The sequence below is a fragment of the Crinia signifera genome, chromosome 1 (assembly GCF_055691185.1).
Source record: "Crinia signifera chromosome 1, ASM5569118v1, whole genome shotgun sequence".
Taxonomy (NCBI): Eukaryota; Metazoa; Chordata; class Amphibia; order Anura; family Myobatrachidae; genus Crinia; species Crinia signifera.
Genome location: NC_139217.1, coordinates 137,888,843 through 137,911,051, shown reverse-complemented (window position 1 = coordinate 137,911,051; position 22,209 = coordinate 137,888,843).

The window sequence follows — 22,209 nt, the reverse complement described above, 5'->3', positions numbered from 1 at the left end:
GCAACAGGAATTTGATAAAAAAAAAAAATAGATCAACCCTGTGCCGAAAAAGCTGATCAGTGATGTACGTCACTGATCAGCGCACAGTGGCCACAGGACACCCACAAAATCACAGTGTGTGTAAAAAAAAAAATTAAAAAAAGACCTTACAGCACCCTCAAAAAAAAAAAAAAGGTGATCAGTGATGCGACACTGATTACCAGTGTGGGGCAGCAGGTGCACAACCTTTGGTGCAACTGACAGTGCAACTGGCAGCAACTGACAGGTACATATTAAAAAAAAAAAACCTGCACCCCCAAAAAGTTGCTGATCAGCACAGATATACTGATCAGCACAAAAGGGGGGGTAGCAGACACAAAATATAGCACTCTCTATCACTCTCTGTCACTATCTCTCTCTATCTCTCTATCTCTCACTATCTATCACTATCTATCACTCTATGACACTGCAGCAGCAGCACTGACAGTTATATATATAAAAAAAAAACCTGCACCCCCAAAAAGGGGGGGTAGCAGACACAAAATATAGCACTCTCTATCACTCTCTGTCACTATCTCTCTCTATCTCTCTATCTCTCACTATCTATCACTCTATGACACTGCAGCAGCAGCACTGACAGTTATATATATATAAAAAAAAAACTGCACCCCCAAAAAGGGGGGGTAGCAGACACAAAATATAGCACTCTCTATCACTATCTCTCTCTATCTCTCTATCTCTCACTATCTATCACTATCTATCACTCTATGACACTGCAGCAGCAGCACTGACAGTTATATATATAAAAAAAAACCCTGCACCCCCAAAAAGGGGGGGTAGCAGACACAAAATATAGCACACTCTGTCACTATCTCTCTCTATCTCTCTCTATCTCTCTCTATCTATCTATCTATAACTCTATCACACTGCAGCAGCAGCAGGAAGTCACAAGAAGTCAGATCCAGGAAGCATCCAGCACGCTACAAGCAGTGATCAGGTGATCAGGTGATCAGGTAAGTATTTTGCAAGGATCAGGTCAGTATATCACGGCAGATAGGTACGGTGACCGCACTGCACGCAATTCCAGACCGGAATGGCGTCTGCAGTGCAGTCACCGTTAGTTTAAATCACCCTCCATGGCTGTGATTGGTCCGTCGGTCCGGCGAACCAATCACGGCCTTTGGGGGCGGGTGGGTTGAGGTGGGGTGACACCAGTGTCACCCTTACACCCCGTGGTGATTGGTGCTGTACTTTACAGCACCAATCACCACCGATCCCTGTGTCACCGGCGAACGTTATTCGCCGGTACACAGAAAACGCTGTAATTGGCTGTTCACATTTGAACAGCCAATCACAGCGATCGCCGACGGGGGGGAGGCATCGCCACCCCCCCTGGGCATGCAGGGACATGTCTGCTGTCAGGGACAGCAGACATGTTTAAACTGTCACCGCGTCTATAGACGCGGTGACAGTTAAATGGCATGACGTACATTTATGCCATGTGTCGGGAAGTACATCCCGGCCATGACGTAAATGTACGTCAAATGTCGGGAAGGGGTTAAACCTTTTTTTGGTCATTTTTCATTTTCAGCGCTACAAACACTTGCCAAAATTGTATTTGTGTTAAAATGACATTTCTTTAGTAGGGACCGAAGTCTTTTCCTGCAATCAGTCCATATAAATTTTACTCAATTTATCATCTGTTTGGATGGATTAATATGCACACCCACTGGGGCAGTTCTCTGCTATCTGTGGTGAGATTGGCATGTGAATATCAATAGCACGCAATAACAGTGCTGTTGATGATTGCCCATCATCTTCTTACCTCACGAACCATCTTCTGGTATGCTCAAGATCCCCCACAATGCACTCCTGATGGTACAGTGTTGATCTGAATTCAGTGCTGCTACCAAAACCTCTTCTCCACTCCTTTACTACTATGACTGCTATGTATCTTGCACCTGCCCCAGGCCTCTTCGTTTAACATCACAAACTTACCTGGAAACACTGTGAATAAAGCAAAAGGAAGAGATACTGATTCCCTGCCAGGTGACAGCAAGTCCTCACAGGTACAGTAGTGCTGGTGGGTTGAGTATGGAAGCAGGTAGAGGATGGAGCTGGTATATTAGCTAATGAAGAGGGATATGCAGTACTGATCAATGTTAATAGTTATTGAAGTACCGTAAGAAGAGGAGATGGCTAATAATGATGGGTGATTAAAATATGATATTGGAAAGACTTTTAATAATATATTGAAGTCTAGCAACCCGCCCATGCTTCGCACTGGAACATTTTTTGAAGTTACAGTAAGCTAATGAAATCAAATGCAATAGATCAGATACAAAATGTCTTTGTGTACAACATTGGCTGTTTTGCCTTCAGATGTAAGCAAAAAAAGATTGTTGTTAGATATTACACGTGAAATGGCAACATAAAGTTGTCTATGGGAAAAACAGTGAACAGTAATGTCAGCTCCAGCTACAAAAAGTGTTTGCCCTTGTGCTATATTTACGGTCATGGCAAAGAAAACTGTAATTGGGATTGTAGTCAAAGTAAATTAGAAGTAAATACAAAAGACAGGGCTTATGTACTGTGACCTGTGTGTTAGTGTGAGCTTTATTTGTAGGTAGCACATACCCATAGGTGTTTGCTGTACAGTATGTGTAAGTAGAAAGAGTAGGCATCAGCCCTGAAGTTTGCCTCTACTTTTGTATAGTGAAGTGGCTAGCCGGGCGGGAGGTCAGTTGAAAGCAGGCTGTCAGGTAAGGCTGTGGGCTGGTCAGGTGGCAGTGAGGCTGCGGCTGGTTTGTGTGGGTGCCACTGTGATGCTGGGCACATCAGCGGGCCCCAGAATGGCTGTAAGGTTGCATCGGTCAGCAAATAGTGGTCTGGCTGGTCACTCCAGGGGTCCCTGGACGTCTATAAATTTGCAACAGTCAGCAGAGCAATGAGGCAGCTGGTGTGTGTGTGTGTGTGGGTGGTGGTGCAATGCTGGTGGTAGTGCGTGGAAGGCATGCTGGCTAGTCACAACAGTGGTCCCTGGGATGGCTTGAAGTCTGTCGGTCGGTGGATTGGTGAAATTTAGTGGAGCAGTAACACAGTTGGTCTGCGTGGGTGCCGGTGGGCATCGAAAGCATTGAGTGGAAGGCGGACTGACTGGTCACAGCAGTGGCCCTTGGTGTGGCTAGAAATCTGCAGTGTTCAGTGGTGTGGTGAGACAGCTAGTCATAGCAGGGGCTGTTGTGGGTGGAGCTAATCAGGCCCGTAACCACCATATTAGACCAGACCTTTTATCTGGACAAGTACCAACTTTTCCAACTTGGATGCCATATCCTCAGTCTTCTTGCAACCTCCAGCCAGGTATTCATATACCCAAGACTGCCTCCTGCTATATCTTTTGAGTCAATTCTGGATCCACACTGCATCATTTTCCAGGACTTTTACATTTCAACTCCAGTCCAAGGAGATCTCATTACCCAAAATTCAAGTCTGGTATACATCCTATTGGCATTATGGAAACACCCCTTACCTTCAAAATTGAGCCACATTGCTAAACTGGAACATTCCTTTTTGATTTTTATCCATTTATATCCATATACATTTTTTCTATATACCCATTTTTATTCTCTAGAGAATTCTCTATATTTTATTTATATATGTGTTTGCTAATATTGAATAAATGTTTATATAAATTTTATATCAGTTGTCAGAATTATCTTATTCAGTCAAACCCAAGTGCTGTATGTTATGGTTTCAGGTGTGCACCCGTAGCTGGGACTGCTGTTCAGGACAGCCATGGTGGAATCCTACACTACCTCTGTTGACCCCCGGGTAGGGTGACTGGCTCCTGCAAAAACTAGGCTTCGCCTGTAGCCACCACGTTTGGAAGGGTGAGTTAGGCCCGCCCTGGCTCTGGTGCAGCCAGGTGTTAGGTATAGACAAGGAACCGGGGATCCCCCCAGGGTACAGTCAAAAGGATAATCTAACTAAAGGATCCTAACTGGAATTAAAGGAAAAAGGCAACTTGCCGTTACTAGCTAATGCAGCTAATAGCGCCAGTGACCTAGTCGCCCACCAACTGCCACCGCGTCGCATACACAATAGAATACACCACACCAAAAGGCACATGACGAATGACACGCACGAACACAAAACACAGAATGAACTCCCACTGGCAGAACCCCGTAGGGAAAGAACTGAGGACACAGCAACTGCTGGAGGAAACCCCTACACACAGAGATATGGGAAATTACAACAAAGAGGAAATGAAATAAAGAACCAGGTCCCCAGAGATGGGGAACTTACCGCACCAGGGAACAGGCTGTCAGCCAGGAGATGACCACTGGAGAGTACCAGAAGCAGACAGGCACAGGAGCTGGAACAGATTGTGATCAGGCAGGTGAGACAGCATCTGGGCGGAAGCTGAAGCTGCCAGACAGGATTCTGTAACTGAGTGAATGCAGGCTGGGACTGCCAAAGGCCAGGAAGGCTGCACTGGGCTAATTGCAGTTAGAAATGACAATTGCCAGCAAACGGATGGTGAACTCCCACAGCTGGCCACCTGTCTGGGTACTGCTCTGTTGATCGGAAATAGCAGCTACTTGCACAGGAAGCAGGAAGCTATCACTGGCAGAGTATTGCAGGAGAGCCTGCCCTATGAAGGTCACAAGTGATTAATTACACCTGGTAGAGATCCAGGCAGCTCCCAAGTTGTACTTACTGAGCAAATTACCTCGCAGACTTGTGAATGAATTAAGCTCACAGAATATTGAGCTGATATGGCACAGACCTACCACTGGAGGCCACCAGTGAGTCAAATGCCAAACACAAACTGAAAGGAACCATAAATCCTGGTTCCTAACACTGTATCAAATTTTTTGCCTTATCATATGTTGTAGGGCGACTTACACCCTCCCATTACAGCAGCTGTAGTTGTAATCGCGGTTCACCGCCCTCCTTTTTCTTATACACAATGAGGGCAGGTAATATAAATGTTTTGATTATGGCTTATTAATGTTTAATGTTTTTAAATATAAAGTACTGTAAAAACCTTTGCACACACAGACCAATAGGATTCCTAGAACTAACAAGATAACTGGTTTTGTAAGTATAAAATTCATGGCAAGTATTCCTTAGCATATACATTCACTCAAGAAATGCTGAAGTGAGCCTGTGTGGTCATTAGCATGCATAGCCGAGGACATCCTCTAACCACAAAAATCATTTTACATATAGATGTTACCTAAAGAATGCCTTAACACTTAGGAGACATATCTTCTCGTAGGAGACATATCATAATTTAAAGAATTGTTAACTGGGAAATAGAGTAACACTGGAGTTGAATAACAGATGAACATCTCATTGTCACACTATTTGAATGATATTCAGTCTGTTCATTCAATTGTCACCCTGACAGATGTGGCCATTTCAAAGATGTTGAATTTCTATGTAATTTAGTTAAGCTAGCCAGTAACAATAGGCAAGTGACTAAAGATATGTGACGTAGAGGAAATACCCAAACACAGTATCAAATACAATATGAATCTTTAAAGCATATTTCTTCATATTTTAGACTTTAGGAAATTTGCCAATTTAGGTTTAAATACGAAAAATATTTTGACTTACCCCTTACTCCAGAGATTTGGTTCCAGATTCTTTACTTGATTTATAGTTAATTTATCTGATATATTATACTGCACTGGATTATGGTTTATGTTCTACGGTTAATGTTGATTCGTGTCAACCTTTTCCAGTGCTGACCAATTTTATGTTGACCTATTGTTTGTGACAACCTTTTCTTCATGTTGATCTAGTTCATGTGTTAACTTTGTCACTGTTGACCATTCATAGTTGACTTAATGACTGTCCAACTAGACACCAGTGACCGTTCTACACTTTCACCAGTGGGCCCTTCATGCAAGGCAGCCATAAGGTGGCGTTGCGGGGACTCCAGTCCTGAGCCCAGACAGAAAGAGGGACCAGGACTGGAGGTTATATGACAATTTTTTCATAAACAAAGTTTACAGTTCCCTTGAAGCAATGTAGAGGTTGAGTAGTGCGACCAGTGCAGCAGACACCAGATGTCTAACCAGGCATTCCAGGTGTTTGAGGAAGGGAAGGGGGGCCTTGCCTATTTAATTAGTTCCAGGCCCCACAATTTCTGATTGCAGCCCTGCCTTCATGACCAAGTCCGACACTGGCAGAATATGCATATTTCACAAGGGATACTGCAAAACATTATTATTTTTTACAGTAATTATTGCAATAGTCTTCTTTACGGTCCTTCTGTAACGAGAATTGCACAACTAATTTTTATTGTGAACACAGCAGCTAGGCTAATTTTTCTTACAAAATGTTCTTCTATCACAAGCTCCAATTCATCTTCACTGCAGTTTTGCTTAAAAGACAAAACTGCAACTCCTATCTCTAACATGATGGGGGCCAACCAGTACTGGGCACAGTCATCCGCAATGCACAGTTCCTCCCTGCATTGCAATTTAATTGCAATGCATTGCAAAAATGGCGATTTTGGCACATATGTGATTCATACTGAATTGCCCAGGTTGTCAGAAAATACATTGGAAGCCTGCATTTTACCACATAATGGCTATGAACCAAATGACACCTACATAAATCCCCATGCATATCTAAAAAAATCCCCAGCTCAAATACTCTGTAAGATCCACATCTCTCATCCACACTCACTAAATGATTCCATTCACAGTTACAGTACTTTTCTAGAGCTATACCCACTCTGTGGAATGCCTTTTATTCCATAACGAGACTTCTTTTAGCTTACACCCAATCAAGCAGCCCCTTCATACCCACATAACCACAATATACTAATCTACAATATTACCTTTTCTCTACATACCCCATACACATATTTATATTAGGGATGAATGGGTTTGGATCTCTGAGGATATTGGCTGTAGCTGGAGCTAAGGAGGAAGTTGACAAGCAGAATCCTGATGGTGATGTGGTTTGTTTAAATAAGGCACAAGTGGAGACAGTTGTTGGCCATGGGATGAAAAAGTCCATTGTCATGCTTGGGCAGAAGAACAAAAAATCAACCTCTTCTATTTCTACCCAAATCCAGACAACAACTGTCTCGCCACATGTAGTCTTTGTAAAAGCATAATAAGTAGGGGAAAGGATGCGACCACCTAGGAACAGTCTCCCTTATGTCACCTGCAGCACATTCATCATAATTCATTGTCAAGTTAAGAAACTTTAACAAAGAGCATAAGCAGTCCAGTGACACCTAAATCCTTTTTTACTGTTGTATCCAATCACCTGCAATCAACAACACCAACCACAGCCTCAACAATATCCTCCTCAGTGAGGATTGGGAGTAGTCCTGCAGGTCATATCATAGGCCTGACTGACTCCTCTCTCATTCTGGATTCCTCAGGAGGATCCTTGAGCACTATGCCTATGGCTGCTGTTGCTGTTGCTGCTGACAGTCGATCATCCTCCCAGATGGGGAATCAGAAGACCACTTTTACTACATTAACTAAGCAATTGACTGTCTAACAGTCCTTTGTGAGGAATATAAAATATGAAGCAGTCACCCTGTTGCAAATTGGATTATCAAGGCCATAGCAGCTATGCTGGTGTTAGACATGCAGCCGATATTTGTCATTAGTGCAGTGGGATTTAAACAGTTGATTGAAGTACCGTGTCCCTGATACCATATACCAGCTAGATTCCACTTCACTAGGCAACAATTCCAAGACTGTAAAGGGACATTAAGCAAAGTGTCCTTAGTGTCCTGAAAAAGGCCATTGTTCCCACTGTTCACTTAACCACAGACCAGTGCACAAGTGAAACCTGGCAATCTAAGAATTACTTGACTGTGACAGCCCACTGGGTCAATGTATTGCCTTCTGCAGCAATAACAGCAGCAGCGGCACCAGCAGCAGCATCTCACAAATGTCAACTCCTTTCTATGTAGGCTATGCTGTGTAAGAGGCACAACACTGATAAACCTCTTAGAGAAACTGCAGGACATTATTGCATAATGGGTTGCCCCACTTAGACTCTCCTGGGGATTTGTGATATCTGACAATGCCAGCAATATTGTGGGAGCATTACATCTGGGGTCATACAAGAAATTTGGTGGTGCAACTTTTTGTGGAAAAAACAACAGGGGTGAAAGAGATGTTTTCGGTGACCCAAAAAATTTTGGACCACTTTCAACATTCAGCCACTGTGTGCCAAAGACTGGAGCACCAGCAAACGCTCTTGAACCTTCTTGTCCATCACCAGAAGCAAGAGGTGGTAGTAAGGTGAAATTCAACTTTCTATATGCTTCAGAGGATGGAGGAGCAGTAAAAGGCCTTTCAATTATATACATCCACCTATGACATAGGCAAAGAAGGGGAAATGCACCTGACTAGAGTGCAGTGGAAAATGATTTCCCTGTTGTGCAAGGTAATCCAACCCTTGAAACTTGCCACACATGAAGTCAGTTCAGACACTGCCAGCTTGAGTCCGGTCATTCCACTCAACAGGAAGCAGCAGGAGCACATGAAGGAAGAGCTCAAACGGAGTGATTCCGCCAAGTATGTGGGACTTATGAATGGAGCCTTCCATTCTCTTCACAAAGATCGATGGGTGGTCAATCTATTGAAACCAGAGCACTACATTTTGGCCAACATGCTTGATCCTAGGTTTAAAGCTTATAAGTCTACAGAGGTGTAAAGACCTGCTGGTGAGAAAATTGTCAGCTAAAGCAGATTTTTACATGGCAACAGCTCCTCCTTCATTTTCTCCTGCAACTGGGGCTGCAAGGAAAAAACATCAATTTCCTAGACGCAGGGCATGGCAGACTGGTCCAGACTGAAGGAACTGCCAACAATTTCTTATATAATTACTGTCACTGCATATGATTCTGTCACCACTGAAAGAATCAGCATTCAAGTAGTCATGTCAGATAGTCCATATGTATACTGGCAGAAAAAAGGTAATTTGGAGGCCTTTGCACACACTGGCTTTATTTTACCTAAATTACACACCCTGCAGTGTGTACTTCGAAAGAGTGTTTAGCACAGCAGTCACTGTTATTCATGTTCTGTGTGGGTTTTGTATGTGTTCACTGGATCAGTGCTCTGGATTTTGGCTGATCCATCTTGCCTTGTTTCCATGCATACATCAGTCTTTCAGTGTGGGTGCCGCCTTAGCCACTAGGTATATAGATATGCTCCAAGCAATAAACCCTGCCAGTTATATTCCCTGTTCCTGGTGATTTTTATGTTCCCAGAGATTCTCAGAGTTCCTAGTAAACTCCTTTCTGAGATTATTCCAGAGTTTAGTGTATTCCAGCCTTTGTATATAGGACCTTCAGTGCAGCAGGTGTGTCCTAGATTGCTGCTGCCTGTGTCTGAGTAAGTATACCTGCCATTTGTCCTATGAGATCCTGCCTATGTCAGAGAATCATTCTATCCAGACTGTGAGATCCTGCCTGTGTTAGAGAACCATTGCATCCAGTCTGTGAGATCTTGTCTGTGTTCAGTACCAGTGGCTTCCATGCACATTGTGGAGCAGGTTGCACCTTTCAATACAATCTACCACTGGTATTCACACAGTGCTAGCTGGATCCATAGGTCTTATCCCGTGTCACAGAGGCAGTTATCGCACAGGCCAAACCGCATGCTACTTGTCTTGTTTGTGTTTATTGTTTGTTTTTCTCACGGCAGATGCCAGGGGCATTGTGACAGATTCGCATTATAGCGGTAAAGGCCGCAAATCCTGTGTTCAGTCCTTGTATGAAAGGTTGCATATTCTAGTCCATGTTCATGTGCAGAGCCTAGTTAATCTATGTGTGTCTAGACAGTTTATCATCTTACTAGTACTCTGACTCGGTTGGGACTTCATGTCACCATGAAAGACCAGGTGGCATCCAAGTACAGGGTGGAGCTAGTCTGCTCTGAAAATGCGGCTATTAGTGGCGAAGTCTTAAGGTGTCCATACACGTACCGAATACCTGGTACATTTTGTGCTAAAATAGCATTGCATCGCATTGCATCGCATTGCATCGCATTGCATCGCATTGCATGCGATGAGATTCGATCAAAACACAGTACAAAAAGTATGTGCAGCACATACTTTTTGTACTGTGCAATGAGATGCTGCGGGAGCGCGCATCTCATAGCATACATCGCACCAGGAAAATCGGTGCGTGTATGGGCCCCCTAAGGCTTGCGAAGGTGCCAGCCGACTCAGGGTATAGTAATAGAGTCAGGGTCAGGCTTTACCACCTCATAGAATTAAGGAGGTTGCAGGGACCACAGGTGCTTACTTAGTTCACAAATAAGAATTTATTAGGAAAATGACACTTGGTCCAATGTGGACTAATAAGCAAAAGACTTTAAAATAAATAACAATACAAGAAAAGATAAAATGACATAAGTGAAAATGATACGTTTCATACGTTTGCATTGCTGCATGCCTTCTACAATAACAGTTGCTCCAAAAATAGCAATGGAATCTATCTAATATTATCCGAGTGTGCCTGGCTAGACTAAGTTTATCAGTATTATTCTGGCTTTAACAGTATTTTCATTATAACATTTGTGTATGATACAAAAATAATTATTTACATGGGGCTTTCAGCATACAGAAGTAAAGCAGTGCAGGCAACCAGAGAGATTTACTGACAAGATTGTATACTAATTATTTTTATTTAATATTTAATTAGAAGTAGTCTACTTATCCATCCTTATTTTACCACCCATAGATACTGTGCTCAGGAAATAAGTCACCGCATTTATACTGGGATTTTCCTGTGGAACACAACTGTCAGCAAATCCAGCTTTGCCAAGCTAATAAATCAAGATAGCCTTACATTACATGTCTTAACTGTATTTGCTCACTGCATGCAATGACTGATCATCATGATAGATTATAGTAGTTGTTTCAAGTTGGTCAATTGTATTTAAGGAGAATGCCAAGATAACCAGGATGTAATATAACTTGGATATCTTGGTGGTAATAATAAACACACATTGCTCTGTCTATGGTAACTCTGTCTATGGTAACTTAGGTTAGACAAAACTGACATTGTACTTGTTGTTGGCTATTAGGAATCAATGAAAGGAAGAAAAAATTACTCTCCTTTGTTTGGGGGCACGCTTATACCCCTTTTACACCAAGAAATAACCCAGGTCGGACCCAGGTCAGCGTTGGTGTAAAAGGGGCCAACCCAGGTCCAGTAACACTGGTCTCCTACCCAGGTCCTGACCAGGGTTGAATACTGGTTGGACCTGGGTCGTGGGCGGTGTAAATGGTCCCAACCCAGGTTGGGACATCCAGGTAGTGCTGAAAGTAAACAAACAAACATTTTTTAATGCTAACTTCATGTCTTTTAATTTTTATTTTAAATCATTGAGGGAAGGTTGGATGGCAGTTGATCAGTCCTAAAATGGACATTTTTAATGTCATCCATAGGGAAAAGCAGTGCTGACCCAGGTTCAGTGTAAACGGCGCAGACCTGGGTCACAGTGCTGTGTAAATGGGATATGAAGCTGGGTCCAACCCTGGAAACTCCTGTGTTCAAAGACCAGGGTCAGACCAGGGATTTTGGTGTAAAAGGGGTATAAGAGAAAAAGATTTCTTAGATTTATGTAATGGTTACAATATTTAAAACATAACTTTTATTATTTATCTATAAAAAACTTGTTTTTTGACAAACTGACAAACAACACAAAAACAATTAAATGTGGAGTGCATCTAGGAAAAAACTCAAATGAGTTCATCCAGCATTGGGTAGCTGATAGTAGTTAGAGATGCACCCCGCTACCACCTCAAATCTGAGATAATGAGTACTGTATAAATTTAGCCTGTAAATTTGGGTATTGGTACAGAGGTCTTCTCAGTTGGTGATAGCAGATTGAACACTGTTAAGTCTCAAAACATTAGCGAAATGTTACATTTGTAATATGGTAACATCAGATATTCTTATAATGGTATGTGGGTTAGACCTCAACACCTATTGTGGAGGTCGGCGTTACACAGTGCAGACAAAATGTAGCAGTGGCAGCCTATGTCGATTGTAGAGGAAATGAAGAAATTTGAAAAGCAAGTAGAAAAAGCCCAGTGATATTTGCTCAGGTTGTAGTGACCCTCTAATAAGACAATAGGTAAAAATTGTTGTTTACTGGACTATAGGAAATGAGAGAGAGAGGTAAAGTTATAACATCTGCTTTCTTCTCATTGGGAATAGGGTGCCCTGTTGGCACTAGGTCAGTGCAGGGTCTAGCCGAATCCTTTGGTGAGGAGATGAGAGTGTTATTGGAATAAAAAAAGGCGAGAAGTAAGAAATTGGAGAGTGCTAAGGTATGGTGAGAAGCAAAGGAGGGTGACTTAAGTTTAACAGGTTAGTATGCTGCTGTTCCCCATTTGCCCATGCATTGGTGGAGAGTGAGCGGTACTTACCGAGAAACTGCATTGATTTTTAGAATGGAGCATCTGCTGTCTCTTTTATAAGGTTAATGGTGCCCTGTTGATAAATTTAATCAGAGCAGGGTCCTGCCAAAATCTCTTTATTGCAGAGATGAGAGTACTCCTAAAAAGAAAAAGGTGTTGGTGTCTAGAAGGTAAGTATCAGAGATACGGCTTATGTCTGTCTGGTCAATATGCTGCTGTTCCCACTTGCAAATATTTGTATTGGTGGGGAATGAGCAATATGACCAAGTGGACAGCGTATATTAGTAGTGTATAGTGGCAGTGGCCAGAAATGAAAGGGAGTGTGTTTTATCCGGTAGTAATTATTCTGATTCAGTATACGTTTTTTGCTGTGTAGATACTATCACAATGCAAACACACCTGCCCCCAATAAGGTCACCAAAAGGTTAATTACTGAATCTCTGACACAATGAGGAAACACCCTGTTCAGGAAATGTCAGGGTGGGAGGAAAAGTACCTGTCTTCTAGTAGGCTCACCTCAGTGTTTTAGGCTTGGCTTGGAGCTAGGTTGCCGCTGCTTACCTGCTGCACCGGGAAAGTGGCGTATTGTACCCTCTGATGTGCCGGGACGCAGCGTTTAGGGGAAACGTTTTACAAAAGTTCCCCGGCCAAAGCATTAACCTGTGGCTGGTCAGCCTGGACAGGGACCCTGGAGGAGTGGGGACCCCCCCAATAAAGGGGTCACCCCCTCCAAAATGACCCCTGCCTATGCTGAAGCCCACGGCTGTCCCGATGGCCACCACCCAAGGGTTGATAAATGGTAAAAAATAGATGAAACTATTGTGTAATGTTGTGGAATTACAAGTCCCAGCAAGGCTGGCCCACATGCTCGGACTTGGAGAACAAGGCCTGCATATTCCACAACATTACAAATAGTGAAATGAAACAATCACACACACATGAACACACATACTACATACATTCACACATACATTACCCATGGATTCCATCATAGGCCTGTCCTCTTGTCCATGTTCAATCCCAAATCATACTCACCAGATGATCCAGGATCAAAAGATGTCTTCTCCAGCTGGCAGTTCCCCTGTGAGAGAAGTCTGAATGTTTGTTTACATTTGCGGCTCCTCCCACATGCCATGTGTCTCGCCCACCAGCAAATGGGTGCTCCTTATTGACTGGTGGGACGGGACTAACCCCCGGGATGTGGGGGAAACACATTAACATGGCTCCAAAATCGCACATGTGCACTAATTCGCACATTTTCGTGACTAAAAATTGCACCATATCGCATTTTTCACCCACAAATTTGCATCTCATTAAATAGTACATTTTTTCAAAAAATTCCCAATTTCGGAAAATGCAATAATGTGCAATTTCAGAACCTTACTAAAAAATCGCATCCCATTAAATGTCACCCTAAATCACAACAATTCTTCCACAGTTATATCCTGAACATTTCTCAATGATCCAGCTTAGTCAATAAATCACCACACTTTTCTCCTAGTTGCAGATGTTCAATACCTACAGACTTCATACATGCAGGATCGGCATTAAGGGATCATATATAATATTTCAACACCGAGTGATTTTTGACTCTAACATGTTCCTGGACGCAAAGTTTACATGATGATCTATTAGTTTTCTCCACTTTCCTTTGAAAGTGCCCAATGCCACATAAGCACTTACAAAGACAAATTACTGAGCTAGTTTGGCAAGTCATCCTTCTCTAAAGTCCCAGTAAAGGTTGGGCATTTAGGGCTAGAGAATTTGCACATGTTTTAATGGCACATTTACAAAAATCCAGTTATATTTTTTATTGAGGAATGTGCCTTTATTACTGATTGAATACAAGGTACAACCAAGTATTTTATGCATTTAGCTTTTAAAAAATAACATCTGTGGTTTTTGGGATTAGCTCTTTTAAGTAAAATATTCCAGTATTTTCTACGGGGGGTTATTCTGGTTAATTCGCAAGGCTTTGAATTCGCAGCCTTCCGAGTCCACCAAACTCCACCTTGCGAATGCTTGGCTGCCAGCACCCATTCACAAGGGCGATTCGCCTGCAGGCAATTGCAATAAAAACAAGGTTTTCCAAGATAACCAACGAATGTCTACCGATTCTAAAGGCCCCCATACACTAGCCGATTTTGGTCAGATTTCAGCCAGATCAGTCGGATCTGGCCGAAATCGGACCAAAATCGGCTAGTTTTGATGTCCCCTCAGATCCGATGCGCGGTCCCGTGCGCATCGGATCTGCGTCGGGTGGTCGGACCTGCTGCACGTCCGACCACCCGACTTGGGACCTAGTGGGGCGGTGGAGGGAGCAGGGGGGGCTGGGGACGCTGCGGGGGACACGTCTGTGTCCCCCGCTGCTGGGGACAGCGTCTGTGCGGCGAGAAGGTAGAGGGAGCAGGGGGGGGCTGGAGACGCTGCGGGGGACACAGGCTGCATAGAGCCGGGCAGGGGGAGCCGGCCGGGAGCTGTCAGTAATGAATAAAAAAAAAAGCCCATACAATGAATGGGCGGCCTGTGATTGGCTGAGCGCTCTCTCAGCCAGTCAGCAATTGGCTGAGAGAGCGCTCAGCAGCCAATCACAGGCTGCCCATTCATTGTATGGGCTTTTTTTTTTATTCATTACTGACAGCTCCCGGCCGGCTCCCCCTGCCCAGCTCTATGCAGCCTGTGTCCCCCGCAGCGTCTCCAGCCCCCCCTGCTCCCTCTACCTTCTCGCCGCACAGACGCTGTCCCCAGCAGCGGGGGACACAGACGTGTCCCCCGCAGCGTCCCCAGCCCCCCCTGCTCCCTCTACCTTCTCGCCGCACAGACGCTGTCCCCCGCAGCGTCCCCAGCAGCGGGGGACACAGATGTGTCCCCCGCAGCGTCCCCAGCCCCCCTGCTCCCACCAGCTCTCACCTCTTAGCGCCCACCCCCCTTCTGCTCCCCGGGTTTTTTACATGTGATAAATCGAGACGATTTATCACATGTAAAAAATGGCACATCAAGTGCCAATCTAATCAAGCTCCCCCGGGGAGCAGCCGGGGAAGCTCAGGGGGAAGTCGGGGGCGACTTGTCCTAAGGACAAGTCGCCCTAGTGTATGGGGGCCTTAAAGGTTCAAATGGTGAACCTTGAAGTGATGATAAGACCAAAGGTAAATCCCATGGTTGAGTGGGCGGAATAAATGGGGGCTGAATGTGCAAAATTCCCTGTAAGAAAGTTTGAACAGCCAATCGCTTTGCAAGGCGCCTTTGAAAGAGCACCGAAAGTGCCGACACATGCACCTTAGATGCCAAACGCAGTCCTAATTCCAAGCCCGACTGGAGAAAAGCCAAAACTCTGGAGAGCCTGAATTCTTGAGGCGAAAAATTCCTTTGATTACACCAAGTGTAGAAAGCTTTCCACACGCGATGATAAATTCCCGAAGACGAGGGTTTTCTCATGGCTAACATGGTCTGAACCACTGTTGGAGCAAACCCCTTGGCCCTTAGAATCTGCATTTCAATCGCCACGCCGTCAAAGCCAACGTCTGTAGGTCTGGATGTAAGCACGGACCTTGAGATAACAGGTCCTGTCTCCGTGGGAGATGCCATGGAGGTTCCAGGGACAGTGCTAGTAGATCCGTGAACCAGCCTCTTCTCGGCCAGTATGGTGCCAGAAGTATGAATGTTGCTGGTTCTAGCTTGATCCTTCTGATGAGTCGCGGAAGGAGAGCTATTGGTGGAAAAACATAAATCAGGGAGAAAGGCCAAGGAGCGGATAGGGCGTCTGTTAGTACTGCTCCTGGGTCCCTTGAGCGATCTCCGTAACGAGGTAACTTGTGGTTGTACCTGGACGCCATAAGATCTATCTGAGGAAGACCCCAGCGTTCCACTATCTGATCGAATACCTCCTCGTGAAGACTCCACTCTCCTGATTGTATGTCCTGTCTGCTTAGGAAATCGGCCGCCCAGTTCTCTACTCCGGGAATGTGAATGGCCGAGAGCGCCAGAAGATGATTCTCTGCCCACTGAAGTAGAGGGAGTACCTCCCGTATCGCTGCTGCACTCCTGGTCCCGCCCTGGTGATTTATATATGCCACCGCCGTGGCGTTGTCCGATTGGACTTTCACTGGCTTGGACTGGACCAGGTGCTCTGCCTCGACAAGAGCTTGAGAAATGGCTCTTATCTCCAAGATGTTTATGGGAAGCCTTGCTTCCACCTTCGACCAGCGACCCTGAAAAGAGTGTGGTCCCAGTACTGCTCCCCAGCCTCTGAGGCTTGCATCGGTGGTCAGAATTTCCCACTCGTGAGCCGAGAACTGGCGACCCCTCTGAAGATTTTCCGGGCATAGCCAGCAAGAGAGAGAGATCTTTGTCTGACTGGACAAAGCAAAAGTCTGGGTCTTGAGACAAGCAATTTAAACTGCAGCTGTCTGGAATGCAAATGACCGAACTCTACCATTTAGAAGCAGGAAACTAGCTTCCCCCGAACCTTCATACTGTGATGTACTGACACTCTGTGAAGTTTCAGGAATGCCTTCAACATGACAAGAAGAGAAGAAATATTTTCCTCTGGTAAATAGACTCTTTCGGCTACTGTATCTATCCGAGCTCCCAGATGGATCATGTTCTGGACCGGGGTCACACTGGACTTCTTCCAGTTGATGAGCCACCCGTGTGACTCGAGGAGCTGCACTGTGATCTGGAGGTGAACCTAGAGAGCCTCTCAAGATTGTGCTATGATCAATAGATCGTCCAAATAAGGCAGGATCCGAATCCCCTGGGTCCTCAGGGCAGCCGCCATAACGGCCATGATCTTTGTGAAGACCCTTGGGGCTGTGGAAAGTCCGAACGGCAATGCTGTGAACTGATAATAAGAGTTCTGGACTGCAAATCGCAGGAAGCATTGGGAATCCTCTCTGATTGGTACATGCAGATATGCATCCATGATGTCCAGGGATGTCATAAAGTCTCCCGGCTCCAGGGCCTGGAGGATTGACTGGAGGGACTCCATCCTGAACCTGGGCACCTTTATGAATTTGTTGAGATGTTTCAGATTGAGGATGGGTCGATATGAACCGTCCGGTTTCGCCACCAGGAAGAGATTTGAGTAAAACCCTTTTCCCTGTTGACTGGGGGGTACCGGCACTATGACATTCCTGTCCAGAAGGGATTGGATGGAGTCGGAGAGAGCTTGTGCTCTGTGCTGGTCTTGTGGTAGGCCTGTTTTGAAAAACCGGACTGGGGGTCGCCCCTGGAATGGTAGTTAATAACCCTGCAAAACTATGGCATTGACCCATCTGTCTGATGAGGTCTTCTGCCATATGGCGGAGAAGTGCAGGAGGCGACCGCCCACCCGAAGATTCCAGCAGGCCGCCTGACCTTCATGCTGCGGGCTTTTCAGGCTGCTTGGGAGTCTGACGGCGTCCTGGCCAGGACTGTCTCCCCCTGGTACTGGGGGTTCTTTTCTGATGGGATGATCTGGTCGAGGACGGACCTCTAACCTTTCCCTGGGGCCGAAAGGAATGAAGATTTACTGCCCTTCCCTTAGGAGGCACAGATGGAAGGAATGCTGTCTATCTTGTCCAGCTCCGGGCCAAACAACACGTTACCTGAGAACGGTAAGGCTTCTAAAGCCCTTTTAGAATCTGTGTCAGCATTACATGCGTGCAGCCAGAGGGCCCTGTGAGCTGCCACTGAGGAAGCCGAGATCCTTGATGAAAGAGAGACTGCATCTACTGCTGACTCCTCTAGATATGTAGCCGCCTCTCTGATCAGGTCCACTGAGGACAATAACTCAGAATGGCGGGTACCTGAAATGATGACCTTCTGTAATTCGTCTGCCCAGGAGGCTATAGCCCTAGATACCCAGGCTGAGGCCATTGCCGGGCGGACAGAGACCCCCGCATTGGTGAAAATCATTTTTAGACAATTTTCCAATTTCCTATCAGTGGGATCTTTTAAGGAAGCCACTGTGGGGATAGGTAATGTGGTGGTCTTCACTAACCGTGCCACATGGGCACCTGTGGAGGTGTTTCCCATTTGCTGTGGTCAGCCGCATTAAATGGGAAGAAGGATAGAAGGGGTTTGGAGACTAAGAATATTTTTTTCGGATGGGCCCAGGCCTCTGATAAAACCCCATCCAGATCAGTGCTGGGAGGAAATGCTGCTATCTCCTTTTCTTCTTTTGAAAACAGGAGCATCTGATGATGCAGGTTGATCCTCCTGCACCTTAAGGGTGGAGCGAACCGCCTTAATAAGTGCATCAACACGTGACTGAGCCATACGATCTTCCTTGGAAGAATCTGGCTTATCATCACCATCATCAGTGCCAATAGCAACGTCATCCCCAGTATCTCCCCCGTCAGTGTCATCCTGCTGAGGCAGTAAAGTAGGCAAAGTCCTGCGTCTAACTGGTGCCTTCAGAATAGACTGAAGGGAGCTGGACACCTGTACTAGACCCTGTACGGAAGAGGATAAACCCTGAACCCAGGCTGGTTCTGGGACAGGTACCGTGGGCACAGCTTGTGTAGTGGCCACTTCGGGAGCAGACGTGTGTGGCCTGACTGCAGCTAACTGTGTGGCTAAATCTCTCATTGCGGTAGAGAGAGTGACTGCCCGACCTGGCTCAGTGGACTCCTGTACAGGAGTACTGGCAGCTGAGGGGACATCTACAGAGCAACAGTCACACAAACCTGGGTCTGTCTGTGCCTCTGAGGAGAAGTTCTCCTTACAATTTCCACATGTGTAAGCGTGCAGTCTGGAAGCAGTACCCTTAGAGGGTTTTGCTGTGGGATTCCCCCTTTGTGAGATACAGATGTAGTGGGTCTTATTGTTGCTGGTGAATCGCCAGCAGCATGTTGCTGGCGATCCGCCAGCAACACGGCGCTCCATCTGACTGAGACGCGCGTGCGTCCCCCACGCACGCGCGTCTCAGTATCTGGGCGGTGAGGCGGGCGCAATCCTGTCCGCCTCCCGCTTCAGGGGGCTGTGGGGGGCTTCAGAGGGCTGTGGGGGGGGTGCGGGTACCCGGTGTAGACACCGGGCGACCGCCAGCAGCACCGTCAGAAGGGGACGCGCGCGCACCTCGTGCGCGCGCGTCCCCTTCCGGCATACAGATGGCGCGGGGCAGGGGATGGCGGCTGGCGTCGCCATCCCCTGGGTAGATAAGTCCCGCTCCATCTGTATTATAAGTCACAAGCCCCCCACACATGGTCTGACAATAACAGGCTGTTAAAGAAAAAACAGACAGTCTGTACACTTATCAAAGAAGGTTGGGTTAAGAAAAATCATGCACACAATAACATACACTGTATCAGAGCTAAATATAGCTGGATATCAGCGTTTTTTGGGGAAAGCTAATGAAACCTGGTCCTGGTGTAGCGGAGCAGGAGTCTGGGTACACTTCTCCCTCTCAGCACTGTGCCTGTAATGGCGTTCAGACACTGCAGAGGCGGGGAGAAGCAGAGCTGAGCACTGGAAGCGTGATTGACAGCTCTGTAACACGGGGGCGGAAGCTGGGGATCTGTCCGCCTCCCCCTGGAAACCCCAGTGCTCTGCGCTATCCAAGATGGCACTCCCCAGTACAGCAAACGTGGTGGTCTAGCGGCCACACGGAAAAGACCGGGTGACTGCTGCCAGGACTGAAAAAAATTAAATAAATAAATAAACGTTAGGGCACGGAGCCCTCTCCTTTAGTACCTGTGCCTAACGGCACCAAGGAACAACTGAAGCCTAGGGGGGCGTGGAGGAGGAGGAGCCTGGGCTGCACCCAAAGAAATTTAATCTCCTTGGTGCCTGTCGCTGGTGGCTCCACCCACACCCCACTGTCCCAGTGTCCACCATGAGTATGATAGAAAAACTAAGCTGCACCCACAATCATGCTGCAATTAATAGCAACATTATGATCAGCCCAGAGCAAGCTAAATCCCATCAATACAAACAAATATTTCAAAGGCTGCTATGGGTTACAGACCATATTTGTATTTAGCAACATACTGTGTTTTTATTGGATTATGAGGTTTACAAATATCCAAATACTGACAGAGAAAGACATTATCCCACTTTCAGCATTCTCTGACCTTCTCTAAAGCAGTTTGTCTGGGGGGGGGAATCACAATAAAAATTCCATTAGTGGTCTCAGTTACAGTATCTGAGAATTTGGATCAAAATTTTATGTTAACTGAACCATGTCAACATCATCCGCTTTCAAGTCTACTGATAACTATATACATTTGAATATAATTTATAGTATACATTTGCACTGGGTCTGGGGTAAATGTTGGAATGATAAACACTATGTACAGACATGACCTCAATTACATACATAATATACACCAGTATTCACTATAATCATGACTATTAGTTTTCTGTCTGCAGAAAATAATAACGTTAATATGTGTTTTTCCATGTACAGCTTCCAGCTAAGACACTTAAAGTGGAGATGGATTTACAAGATACCATTTCACTTATAATTGCATTGTTTTGTATTGCCAGCATAGGCTGTTAGACAAATGTTAGTATTAAACCATGTGATTGGAAACAACAGCCTGGAGATGCTAACCCTAATAACCACACACTTTCCTTTCATCTCACTTCGAAGCCAGGGATATGAAATCACTCCAACCACCTAAATGAGGAAAACACAGAACTTTCATTGAAATTCACATCTTCTGGCACTGCAAAATTTGCTCTAGACCATTTGATTTAATGTCCAACAGTAGACATATGTTTACTATTAGGATCTACAAAAAATAACCAGGATACATAAATATACCCCGAAGTGTTATGGAAATTTCACCAGTAGATACACATGGCCTGCAGCCAACTGGTAAATCGGACTGCATTATGCATAGCATATTGTGGGACAGTAATGTGTAGCCCATTTGTTCAATGTTAGCACGATGATTATAATAAAGCAAAATATCAAGTGTACCTGGCAAGATGATATAACATTGGGTTCAAGAGCCATGAAATTCATCTGAGGATTTTATAATAACAGCACTGGAAGCTATTGAAAAGAAAATAAAGAACATTCTGTAAGCGTAGCAGAACACAAACAAATGGATCTGAATTAGGGTGAAAAAAAATCAGCATTCTGTGACAAACCAGAATAAAGTGTGGCCTATTCAAGAGTCAAGTGTGCTTTCCTTCAGACTGTGCGGCTTGGTCTAGTACTACGGCTTGTACAGTATGTCTACTAGATGTAGCTTTTGCTATGCCCCTAAACATGGAGTGGTGTCCCATCTCAGCAATGCACATCGGATGGAAGACAGGTGCATTGCCTAACAGTTACCCTAATGAGCAATGGAGACAGGATAGACATGTAAAAGGAGGCTGGCTACCAAGAAAAGAATGGGAACAGGGGAAGGGGATTGGGAACAGAGTGGGTAAGAGTCAGAAGAGCTGGGATGGGGCAGAACAGAACTGCAGTGGTTTTGAGAACAAGTGTCACAGCCAGGTGATGGGTGCGGATACTCACCTTGCCAGGCACATTGGTCCCTGCGCCTCCTGGGTGCTCGGACGATGGGGTCCGGTGGGCGTATCTGGCAGGGTCTCGGTCTCAGGCGGGTCTGGCGGTGGCTCCGTTGTTGGCTCTCGGGACTGGGCACCGCCATCTTTGCCACGTCACCTGACCGATAGGTGGGGCCTCCCTTATCCCCTTTTCTGGAGTACACAGCCTATCCCTGCACTGCATGGGGAATAAATTCCAGCATCCTAAGAGCCTCTGAGCTAGTTCAACTCGTAAGGTGTGGGCTTAGTAGGAAGCACTCTGTTCTGTTTTTACTTCTCATGCTGCCAGTGCTGGCGCAGTACCTGTAGGCCTGG